Source organism: Euprymna scolopes, chromosome 3 (genome assembly GCF_053919585.1).
Source record: "Euprymna scolopes isolate OS-2025 chromosome 3, ASM5391958v1, whole genome shotgun sequence".
NCBI classification, from domain to species: domain Eukaryota; kingdom Metazoa; phylum Mollusca; class Cephalopoda; order Sepiida; family Sepiolidae; genus Euprymna; species Euprymna scolopes.
Genome location: NC_136484.1, coordinates 172,234,220 through 172,247,943, shown reverse-complemented (window position 1 = coordinate 172,247,943; position 13,724 = coordinate 172,234,220). Strand labels below are relative to the sequence as shown.

Genomic DNA, 13,724 nt, shown 5'->3' with positions numbered 1-13,724 from the left:
AAAATGAATTTAAACTAAAAAAACTATACAAAATACTGTCAGGAACTCACTATGTTACTGTGACAGAGGCTGACATATAATCAGTGGTTTTAAACTTTTGCTCGATAAATTATTATTATGGAAAAGTGTCCTCCACTTTTTTAAACTAACATTTCTTCATATCTTGTAAACTACTCGTTTACCTCAATTATAAACGTTATTTCCGTTTTCAGCGACCCCGAAAACCTTTTAGAGTGGTAATTTTAAAGGAATTTTCGAGGGTGGAGTAATTCTTCATATTTACCTTCTTTTTTTTTCCACTAACATAAGAAATTAAGACTTAGAAAAATTTATTTTAGGTAGGCTTCGACAGGTAAGCTTTGAAAAATAAAAAAATTAAGATAAATGATGCTAGTGCACTTACCGATCGGCGCTATTTTTTAAATCGTATTTCCAAGTTTAATTAAAGTTTTATCATGCTTTTTTTTATTCAATTGTAAGGTTAAAATACAAAAAAAAAAAATATAATTTAAAAAATAGGGAATTTTATTTGGTTGTTTTTTTGCCCATCTATTAAATAGATAGTTAAATGTTGTAATTCGAAAGTCGTCAATGTGTGGTTCACATGAAAGGCTCATTTCTACCGGAAATGAAATGGCGGAGAGTCTCGCAATTACGAAAAATATTTTTATTTTATTTAATATATTCTTTATAATTTGCGATCTTAATTTATTTTAACAACATGCAAACATTCCTTGACTTTACAGATAAATTTTCTGAAAATTCCAATTAAATTGGAAACGTAGAAATATGGTTTTATTCACTTTGAACGAACCAAGAATTACATTTATATATAGACAAAGATATGTATATATACATGTATATATATATGTATATACATATATATATGTATATATATACATATATATGTGTATATATATGTATATATATACACATATATATATATGTATATATATACACATATATATATGTGCATATATATATGTATATATGTGCATATATATGTATATGTATATATATATGTGTGTGTGTGTGTATATATATAGCTTAATGTAAAAGGGAAAAGAGAGAGATCAATTCCACAAAAGGAGACTTATCCGGATAATGCCAAGCTGAACAGTAATTAGTGGAGCTTGAACAATAGGACAATTATTCATATATATATATATATATATATATGTTTGTGCGTGTGTATATGTGTATGCGTGTGTATATATGTATCTATATATATATGAACAAATGATTAATAAAACATGTTAAAAAACATCTTGAAAAAGAGTTAAAAACATATTTAATTTTAAAAAGGAAGCACAAGATAAGTGGATAGTCCTTAATCCAGGGAGTTTCGAAGAAATACTCTCCTTCTCGTCAGAGGGCAGGAATTAGAAAAATGCGGGATCGGATTTTGCATGTAAAAGTATTTAATGAAACCACAAGTAAGTCACAGATCTTACTTGGATAAAAAAAAGGGTGAGGTAAGGGGAATAGGAGGTAAAAGAAAAAATGATAAAAAGATATCACATGAATGGATAATCCGGTGAAGGGTAAAAAATCCAAGAATGGTAAAATCCAAACACGGTCGAATTAAAAACTTCCAATCCAACAGGTAAGTTCCAAATGGCAAAATTCCTTGGAAAAAAATCACAAATAGAATGAGTTCCAAATCATTAAAAGAAAAGTTCAAATGTGCACAGAAAAAGCACTGGAGAGAATATTTAAAACACGTCTGCCAAGGCCGGAGGAATCAAGTAAATTAAGGTTTAAAAAAAATGGAAAAACGATGAAAGTTTAAATTTGAAAAGCAAGATAAAACTGACCCTGACAAAAAGCGCGAAAGTGAGCGTTAATAATTAGGTCAACTTAAATATGCACGTGAAAGTCCCAGAATAAAATTAACACGAGTCAAAGAAACAAGTAAATGTTTAAGTTTATGAAATGGAGCATCTATTATATTAAGAAGAGTAAAAAAAGTGAATAAGTAAATAAAAAAATAAAACAACAAAAAAAAATAAAAAGGAAAATAAATAAATTAAAAATAAAAGTTAAAAAAAATAAAAAATATATATACATATACACACGCACACATATATATATACATACATACACATACATAAAGACACACAAATACACACATACATGTACATACGTACACACACGCATATACATATATATACATATATGTATACATATACAATAACACACACATATATACACATATATATAAAAACACACACACACACGCATGCATACATATATACACATATCCAAAAACATATACAACTTAAACAAATACATACATACATACACACATACTTACAGACAATTTAAGGGGAGGGAATGGCCGGTATCTATAAACTCCGAAATAAGGCAAATAAATATGTATGTAAATGCATATAGTAAAACATAAGTAAACAAATACATAGAATAAAAATGAGTAGGCTGATGTATATATTTAATTAATAGGTATACTTATACCATAAAACGGAGACAGCAGATGGGAAACCGGCCAAAGAAATAAAGAAAAACAAATAAAATTAAAAATATAAAAAGCTTAGAAGGTAAGATAAAAAAAAAAAAATTATGGGAAAAGATACATATTTATAGGGTTAACTTAATAGCTATGTAATTTCAAATTTACCATATTTAAACTTGGACATATGTTTGCAATAGGAGATCAGTTCGTTTTTAGAGTTTATTATATTACTACTTTGAAGTGAGGTGATAATAGTTATAGATTCAGATGTACAGAGGTGACAAGACTTAGATCCTGGAGTGTAAGACTAAAATTTTTTTAGGATGGTCCATTTAATTGAAAAGTGGGTATTGGCAGAATTAAGCTTTTTAACCAGTGTAGTTAGAGAAGTTCCCTGGTTATTATTTGAATTTTGGTTATTGAAAGAAAAAGTGTGGTTTGAAATTCTTTTCTTTATTAAAGTTGAAGTAGCACCAATATATGTATATGTTTTATTAATAGCTCGGGGTCAATCATTGTCCTACCCTCTGTTATATCAAAATGAACAAGATTTAAATTCTCTTCCCAGTATAAATTAACAAATTAATATTAATTCTCGACACCGAGCTATTAATAAAACATATACATATATTGGTGCTACTTCAACTATACGGCATAATCACGTTGACACACCGGTTCTCGTCAAATCACCGAAGTTAAGCAACGTTGAGCCTGGCTAATACCAGATGGGTGACCATTTGGGAATTCTAGGCGCTGTATGTGCTCTCCGCTGACTGAAGGAAGCCTTATATATATATGTGTGTATATATATATATGTATGTATGTATGTATATATATATATATATATATGTATGTATGTACGTACGAATTTCACGCGCAGGTACCCTTACAGTGGGTATCCATAGTCTTCCAAGACTGGATGAAGCCACACCACACAACAATTAACGGTATAAGTTTTTTTTTTTTTTTTTTAATGTTTATTATGTATTAATATATGGCATAATCACGTTGACACACCGGTTCTCGCTAAGTCACCGTAGTTAAGCAACGTTGAGCCTGGCTAATACCAGATGGGTGACCATTTGGGAATTCTAGGCGCTGTATGTGCTCTCCACTCATCTCGACATTGTTTCCAGTCGTCTTGTACCTCAACTTGTATGCAACAATGTTGACTCAGGATTGCGCATCTCTTGCCACACGAATTTCACGTGCAGGCACCCTTACATATATATATATGTGTGTGTGTGTGTGTGTGTGTGTGTGTGTGTGTGTGTATATATATATATATGTATGTATGTATATGTATATATATGTGTATGTGTATGTATATATATATATATATATATTATTTTAAACGGGAAATCAAGGCTCTGAATACTGATGAATTTCGCTTAAACTGAAAATCTGCCCTGGCCTTTTTTCCGTTTTTTTTAGGGCCAACACAACATCTTTTGGCTCACATCATTTATGTATTCTCTCGGAAGAAAACGCACGCTGGCACACAAATAGTAGTCCGTTTAACACGCAATGAAAAAACAGGCCTGAAAAGCATTTTCTATATAAAAAAAACAAAAACATCTTGCTTTCACGAATATATATATCTTGTGTAACAAGTATGACCTTCACCTTCACCGAGGTGAACGATTTATATGACCTTCACCGAGGTGCGCGACTTGACACACAAAAATAAACCGCCTCTTAATCACCTGCTAACGCATGCGTCACTGTAACGTCCAATGACAACAACCACGCCAACCTTCTCACTCGACCTGCCTTTATACCACTATCTCAATCCCTTCTCTTGCGCATGCGCCTGTAGATTCCTGACAACCTCGAGACTTCCGCTTATAAAAACCCAAGTTTTGTTGTCGCGCAAACACGAGGGCGTTTGTTGTGTTGGTAAGTACTACACTCCCCCCTGATCTAATGATCACATAGAGTGCACTCCGGGGGTGGCTTCTTAGTTCGTTGGCTTCTGCAAAGGGTGGTATTTACACTCTTGGATTCAGGTTCTGGTTCTGGTTCTGTGTGAGGTTCTGGTTCTGGTTCTGATCCTGCCTGATCAGACGAACTAAAACTACCACTCTCTTGCTCGGTGACCTCACTCATCAGCAGCTCATCATCTGATGATTCGTCGCTCTCTGTAGTTGTGGGATGTACTTCACTAGCCGGGCGAAGATCACGCACATGGCGTGGGGTTCCATCAACAAGGACCGACTGCTGGCTGACCACTCCAGATATTCGTCCTCGCTTGAACTTGGTGGTGCACCGGTTTCCAGGGGGTCTAACCCAAACTGGATCCCCTACCTTGTATTTGTTATGACTCTCCTCGTCGATTGGTTGGACAGTGTCAATGCCCTTTATCCTAACACGGTATTTGTGTATGGCATTGGCCGGTGCTGTTGTTAGTGTCTTCCCATCCTTTGGTGTGACGTTATACCAATACGTGGCCTCCGTAATGGTGCATTGTTTTCTGGCAGCAATTCTCTTGATGCTGTGATGGCTCCTCTCAGCAATGCCATTCCCTTATGGCACATGGGCACATCGCAGTCGTAGTCGGACACCCCACTCATTCAACAACTGCCGAACTTGGTGGCTACAAAAAACAGCATCGTTGTCTGTCAATATCTCTTCCGGCGCACCTCGCTCAGAAAAGATAGATGACAGTTGGCAGACAACATTCGCTAAGTCCTGCCTGGTCATTTGCCGCCACACCGCAAAACGAGTGGGTCCACAGTCGATAAGGGTTAGAAAGGGCTTACCACTGTAATGGGTAATATCCATCGCTAATTGTTGCCACACATGCTCAACTTCCAATTGCCTCTTCTGCCATTGCTAGGTGCAGGATCGATAGACTGGCATGCCTCACAGTGCCTGATGATCTGCCTGACATCCGCCCTTGTCACTGCCGGGTCTACACGCCTCGCAAAATACAAAGTTCTTTTGATACCTGGATGTCCACTCTGCACATGAATTCTTTGTATTTGGTATGAGCTAATCGCACCAACTGCGCAAGATCGAGCAGTGAACTCCACACCTGTCTTCACAGCTTCATACCATTTGTGAGACACACGGGTTAGTTGGTCTGCACGATTACAGTGTGATGCCACGAGCGTTACACTCACCGACAGGTCATATTCTGATACCAGACTCTTCAGGGTGTTTAGCCTCCGCCAGATTAACATCTCACTGGCTGCCTTAGTATGGACTCTTGTTCGTCCCGAGAGTGTCGGACACCCAGTGGTAGACGCAGAGAGAATCCGTGTACAAGTGTAACTTCTTCGACTGCCATTGCAGTGCCAGATTTAAACCCTTCACAACAGCATCCAGTTCCGCCAGGTTGATGTGTTGAGCATCATTCACGAGTCGCAGCCAGCATGCGTCTTCAATTACATTTCCACGTTGCTCCAATAACACTCCCAATGTCAAAGAACTAGCGTCAACCCACACATTCACAGTGTCCCCATCGACACACCATTCTCCACGGGCAGGATCCTCCTTGTTAACTCTCTCTAGGGTTTCTGTCGTCATCAGAGTTAGAAGAGCATCATCAGATACATCATCCCAACCTGTAGTTACTAAACTTGCCCTGTGTTTGATGACGCCCACAGCTGCTCGGAGCCAGCCACACGCTGGTAAGTGACCAATAAGTTTCCCACACAAAGAAAAAATAGTCCGCCGCGTAATAACATCAGGGATGGTTGGAATCTCACTGCCACGCCTCCATCGTAAGGTACCGTCTTTCCCGCAAACGTCAAATCCTAATACCCGTGCTCCATCCCTCAGACGTTCGGGATCCTTGCACTCCAACCCAAATTGAGCTAACTTTTCTCTGACGAGCGACGCAGATTGTACATCTTCATTGACATACACATCATCAATATAGGCCGATGTTGTGTCCTCAGTAGTCTTTTCCTGGGACAACACTGCATTTACGATGGTCTTCATGATTTGCGGTGCCACATTCAGCCCAAAGTCAAGCCGAGTAAGGCAGTATCTCTGACCCCAGAACCACACTGTCTGGAACGGCCACAATGTCTCATCCACTCGCACCTGCAAATAAGCCTTCCGTAAGTCTACTATAGACACATTGGAGCCCTTCTGGCACCATTCTCTCAGCTTGCTGGCGCACACGTCAGCATCGGCAGTGTACGTCTCAGTGTATCTATTGAGTTCACGATAGTTCAGCACCGGACGAACTTTTGATTTGTTATGCTGGACTACAGCCATTAAGGGAATCAGACCCTTGGGTGGTCCCAGCTTGTTGGGGTAGGGGATCAGCCATCCATCCTGGATCCATGCCTCAAGTTCCTTCTCGTAATCATTACGGGCCTCGTCGGGTATCGAGTACTCTGCAATGCTATTCTTGAGTTCGGTTGGCGCCCTTCCTTCTGTCCACTTCCACGATGCAGTCCATGCTTTTTGGTGAGGGTCGTAGTCCACCTTAAAATCAGGCCAATCAATGTGAACTGCAGCACAAACTGGGGTTCCCAAAAATCGCACAGTCCCATCTCTTCCGATAACCACTCCCCCCAGTGCCTTAATAGCATAATATCCCAATAGTACATCGAATCCCAGCAAATCCCCTCGCATCATCAGCACATTAATGTTTGCAGCCACACCAGAGTCTGTGTGGACTTTGACAGTTCCGGTTCCACAGCAAGCTTGCGTATTGCCACCTATTGTGGTTACTTTGATGTTCTGCTTTGTCCAGTTTCGACACAACTTGGCACTCATGATGGTGTGTGAGCACCCGGAGTCGAGAACAGCTGAACAAAGCACTTGGTCCACGTACACATTTATTGTCGGTTGCGCCTCAATTAAATCTTGTCCGGGGAACAGGGCGGCGCTGACGTCCTGCCCTCTGATGCATTTCCCGCACAATTTTGGGATAAATATCCATAGCTACCACATTGGAAACAGCGCGGGCGCCCCCGCCCCTTGTTAGTACAATTTCTTGCGATGTGGCCTCGCTGGCCACAGCAGAAACATCTCCCATTGGTCGTGGGTCTCAAACTGGGACTCTTTTCAGCATTAGTCTTGGCTGCCTGCGCCATCATTACAACCGGTTCCCTCAGGTCCTCCTCATTTCTGATAATGGCTCGAGCGCGTTCTAACAAATGTTCCATGGGCGTTACAGATATGCTGGTGGAAGCCTTCAACAGTTGCTTAACATGGGTGGGAAGCGCGGCCACAAACGCATACGCCAGTGTTTGCTCTGACACTCCATTGCCAAATAGAACTGCAAGTTTCTTCAGCTCCGCAAAGAAGACGTCCACGGTTTCTCCTGGCATGAGCTTCCTAGTGGCAAATGTTTCGTAGGCCGTACAGGGATCCATGGCAAATGCCTTGTATAAAGCATTTTTTATACAGGTAATATCAGCCTTCTCCACAGCACTCAGTTGCTGATATACACTTAGGGCGCCTCCAGCCAATCTTAGGGGAATCACGGTATGCACCCCCTTTACTTCACAGAGGTTGCAGGTCAGCTCAACCCTTTCGACCCAGTCGACAACAGAAGTGGATCCGTCGAATTCGGGTATCAGTTTTAAATCAAACTTTGCCCCAGCCATAGTTGTCCAGGAAAAGAGACAAAATGAAATAGCCGAAATAGCTTATGACCTTCACCTTCACCGAGATGCACGACTTGACACACAAAAATAAACCGCCTCTTAATCACCTGCTAACGCATGCGTCACTGTAACGTCCAATGACAACAACCACGCCAACCTTCTCACTCGACCTGCCTTTTATACCACTATCTCAATCCCTTCTCTCGCGCATGCGCCTGTAGATTCCTGACAACCTCGAGACTTCCGCTTATAAAAACCCAAGTTTTGTTGTCGCGCATGCCTATACAAGGAACAAACACGAGGGCGTTTGTTGTGTTGGTAAGTACTACAACAAGACGTGTGTAATATATATATATGTAATATTTCTCTTCGTCTCTTGGCCAAAAAACCTTAGTACCCCAAAAGAAATTCATTTAACTTCAGGCTCTAGTTGCACACACAAAAAAACACGCGCATACATCCATTCTTTATCATTTGTCGGAGCTATAAATGTATTTTATTGTAACATTTTTTTTTAGCTATAATTACGTATTTTCTCTTGTGTTTCCTTGACAATGTCTTTTTTAAACTTCGGATAGTCGATTTTTTGTGTATTTTCTTTAAAAATGGCGTCATTGCCTGCCTTTGCCGATGATGTTCGAGTTTGGTTTGCCCAACTCGAATCATATTTTGCTGCAAACAACGTCTTGGAGCAAACAAAACTGCACATATTATTTAGTGCTTTCCCCGCTTCGCTGACTCCAGTTGTCAAGGATTTGATAACTGACACCCGACTTCAATTCCCCAGCTGAGGCACTTCCTTGGCCTACTAAATTATTACAGGCGCTTTATCCCACACTGTGCGGATCTTCTAGCCCCCCCCCCTCTGACCTATTACGTAAAAGGAAGAAGAAAAATAAGCAAATCTCACTTAGTGAGGTTCAGATTGAAGCTTTGAGTAAAGTGGAAACAAAACTAGTGACAACATCTCTACTTGCACATCCCGTACCCGTTGCCCAGTTTTCATTGATCGTTGGCGCATCAGGCACAGCTGTAGGTGCAGCGTTGTAACAGCAGCACCAACACCAGTTACAACCTCTCGCATACTTTTCGAGACATCTGAAACCGGCAGAACAGCATTACAGCACGTTTGGCCGTAAACTCTTGGCAATGTACCTTGCAGTAAAACACTTCCAACATTCACTTTAGGGCCGTCATTTTGTAATCTACACTAATCACCGTCCGCTTACATATGCTCTGCATTCATAGCTGGCCAAATATTTGTTATTTCGGTGGCTTGTGTTAAATTATTTATTTTCTTAGGATGTGCTCCAAAAGTACCAAACTCTTAAGTATGAATACCATATATACCAACCCTTAAGTCTGTACATTAAAAATTCGTTGAGTATATAAGTTGAGAAGTGTTCTCACACACATTCTCACTTTTATAGATATATAGATAATAATATTTGTTTCAAAATAATGAATATCAGCCAGTGTCAATACTATGAATAAAAAACGACTTATTCTTTATCATTTATTGTCAATATCATTATTTAAATAAAACTGATGATTTTGCTTTCCTTTTCTTTTATATTGGATATTGTTTTATAATGGAAATCGCTCCAGACAAGGCATAAAGCTACCTGATGTAAGGAGCTAAAATTACTAAATGAGTGGTATAGGGATAAATTTTTACCAAGACAAGAATTATTCCCTCTTTGTCAGAAATATTGCTCATGGAAAATAGGGACTAAAGAGTAAAATAAGGGAAGTGAGAATTATAAGCCTATCGACAGTAAACCAGTGGGCCATTTTTTATTCAATATTTAGTTAACAATTTTTTTTAATTTAAATTTCTTTAAGAAATTAATAAATCTTTAAATATATATTTATTGTGTAACTCGTATTCCTCACAAGTCTGATTAGAGTTAATAGAAATTAGCAGTAAAATAGCTTCTTATAATATTGTGGCGGGATCTCCTGTTACTCAGGTCAGGCAACTGACTTCTAACTTCTTCGGAAACTGTGGCTCATGATGTTAAGTCTATCTGGAGACCTCCGCATTGAATTGAATTTATGATTAAAAAAAAAAATTATATTTATATATTTAATCTACTCACCAGTGTTTCATCTTCATCATCATCAGGACGGGCTCCTTGACCGAACCAATGTAACTCTTCCTCTCCAGAGTTTCCTGTCTTCCATCAGCTTCCTCAGATCTTCAAGTTCACAGTTGGCATCACTCACCAATACATCACTCACCAATTCACCCTTGCTCCTCAAAGAGTGATCGGCAAATCATAGGTATCTCATCGATGGTATAAAATATGGCAGGTAGACTGCCATAAAGTTGCTGCTTCATCGGATTATTTTGCCGAGATATATTTAATACTGTTCGTAGCATACGGGTGTATGTGCAGTCTAGTTTTCTTTCCAATCTTTTAGTGAGTGTCCAGGCTGTAGCACCGTAAACAAGGACAGAATCTACCACTGCTATGAAGAACTGCTTTTTCAGTTTGTCAGTTAGCCTTGAAGCCCATACTGAACGCAGCCCATCCAATGCGGACTATGCTTTTGAGATGTGAATTTCGATATCTCTCTGTGAAAACTATGTTGCTGCTCACATACATTAACTCAGCGACTTGTTTCAGTGTTGTTCCAGCCAGAGCCCCGATTTCTCTTTCCACATTGAAAATCATAAATTTTGTCTTATCCGCATTTATGTGGAGACCAATGTCATTTGTGGACTTTTCTAGCTTGTGTAACAGTGTTTGCGCATCAGCATACTATAATAGCTTCGTGCAAAAATTGAATGCACGCGCGCGAAAACAAACATGGTAACCAGTGAAAACAATACGGAATGCATTGGATAATAAAGGTTTTGACATCAACGCCCTTAGATTAAATGAAATGTAATCCATTGAAAATATTGAAGAAAAAACAACGAAAAGAAAAAATACAAAGAGGGAATGTGCATTGTATAGGTTCATCCTACTTTATTTTGTTCTGTGTGTGTGTGTTTTAACAGCCTTAAAAATAATAGGAAATTATAATTAACTAATTAAGTAATATTTAACAGTGAGACCTTTTCAAAGCAAATCTTTTGATTTTTTTTTTAAAGTCCTCACCCCTGCACACTCGTTTTGAAGTGTTTCTACGTATTTTTAAAACGTTTGAAACTTATGACCCCATCCCCGCTATCAAATTTGAAAAAAAATTCTAACGATTACATGTCTCGGTGCGTCGCCAAGAAGTGGGGTCATATTTTACGTTAAATTTATATAGGAAAGTGATCCTCCACGTTAAAATGTTAAATTATAAGCCCCCCTCCAAATTATAGATTTTGATTTCTTTTTAGGACGCTGGGTTCAGTCATAAAACCCCAAATAATTTTTTAAAATATGTAAATTGATCAAGTAGTTTTCTTGTTTTTTTTTTTTTCATTAGAAAAAATATTTGCTTTTTTTTTTTATTTGAAAACAATTCTAACTTGCAATGAAATATACAAATAAAATAATCGGAAATAATTTTGGACATGAAAAACATCGTTGTTGTTTAAGTCATGTTCTAGTTTTATTCACGCACAACTTGGGTAAAGAAACTATGTTTTTTTTTTAAATACGTAGCTATATACGCACCTGAACAATCGGCACTTCCTTACAATGTTTTCCTTTTCGTCTTTGCTTAGCTATGTCTGCATATTATTGGACACTAAGGTTACCAGATTATAAATAAATGAAAAAAATCAATATTTAAAGATTTGAAAGGTGGTTAAGTTTTACATAGAACGTTCTAGTAAATCGATCCCACATATTTAGAACCGATTTACAGCCTCGATTTGACGTTGGCTCCTTCTGCAGAAATAGTTGAGAAAAGACGAAAAGTAAAAAATTGTAGGGGGGAGAGTCTCTCTCTCCTCCATTTTCGAGCAAATGGTACAATAAAGCAAAAGGTGGCTGGTAAATTTTAGCCAATCCAAAACTAAGCTTTTGTCTTTTCACCAACAACGCTCTGATCCCAGTTGGCCCTAAGTGATATAAATGGCTCTAGTTTTGAAGAAGCTCTCTGCTTTGACAAGCTTTTAGCTTTGACCTTCACTTCTGACTAGGTCACTGGAAAAATAGTTGCTTAATTTTACCGCCACAGAAGATATCTCACTCCCGACGTAATTCTCTACAAGTGCAAGAGCCAAATACGCCTTGACAGAGTTCAAAACTGGTTTCAAAACTTAGTAGCAGACAATCTTTTCTCTTTCTTGCAACCTCTTTCCCACAGAAAAAAAAAACGTGGCCAGCCTATCCTTTGTTTTATCAGCATTTTCATGGCAAGCGCTCGTCTGAGCTTCAGTCTATGGTCCCCACCTGCCAAACTTTCACAAAAAGCACTCGGCTATCTACAACCACTATCAACAATTTCCCCCACTTGCTATCTGCTATCTGTGCCTGAATCTAAACACAGATTCCATGAACACAGTTTCTTTCCTAGAACTGCCCACCTGTGAAACTCTGTTCCGTTGGCCTGCTTTCTAGCTGACTACAACGTTGTTCTCTTTAAATCAAATATAAACAAGTTCTTATTGAGCCGTCCTCTTAAATAATAAAATTCTACCCAATTTTCACCCCTAACGATCATTATGCTGTTGTTTCAGTGACCACCTTAAACTTATTAACTTCTATCCTCGAGTGACTTTCGGGACTTGGTAAGAGGTGACTTCCTAGTAAAAAAAATGTAAGCATGGAAGACCAACAAAGATATTATTTAATATCTAATCCTGACAAACGATAATGCTATTTCAAATTTAGATGTAACAGAGCGGCCGACAGGTAGAGATTCTTATAACGATGCTGAAAAATCTAAAACAAGATGCACTCACTTATTCAATCGTGCATTTAGTGATAAAAATACTGTATTACACCGATATGGTATAACAGATCAATCAACCGATAGGAAAAGCCCTCTCGGAGATCCGTAGCAGCTTCTCAAAAGAATTTAATTAGATAGAAAAAAAAAACTGTGCGGAGAACTTATGAAACATTCATGAAATTAAATTCTTGCCTTTGGAAAACAAACTCAACTCAGACTGGTAATTTAACCGAGCAAATTAAATATTTTGCAGCTATGTAAATAATGAGTTAATTTGGGAAACAATGGGCCGAAGGCAAGAGGTAGGGGCAGAGAAGGGGGGTGAAAGAAGCAATTGAATTAAGGACCAATGAAACCTTCAGGTCATCCTTGAAAGCGCATTAGAAGTTCAGTTCATAAAAGTAGGTTGAAAAGCGCACAACTATTTCGGGTTAGTTCAGAGTTTGTAAAACTATAGCGTTCGGGAAAGAAATGGCTCGCAAGATGCACAGCGTAAATATTGAAACCTTTAAATATACTTTAAACCCCAGTGTGTCGGCAGATATGTAGGACTTGAGGGAATTATATACAGGATATTATTATATTATCGCAGCAGTAGAATATCGCTTAATGGACAGGTTAATACTATGCCAATATAATAAATATTTTTTTGCTGTATTTGGTTTTATACATTGTCAAATAGAGGTTAATCAAATTATCTTCTATGTACAAAGCACTATTTGTGTTTATATATATATATATATATATATATATATATATATATATATATATATATATATATATATTATAAGATCTACCCAGCGTTAGCCGGTATTAAACATAATGATAAATTC

General features: G+C 38.1%; 1 pseudogene; it reads left to right on the top strand.

The window, feature by feature from the left end:
• The first annotated feature begins 3,118 nt into the window (after positions 1-3,118).
• On the top strand, positions 3,119-3,235 carry LOC145263787 (5S ribosomal RNA; annotated as a pseudogene).
• The last annotated feature ends 10,489 nt before the right edge of the window (positions 3,236-13,724 follow it).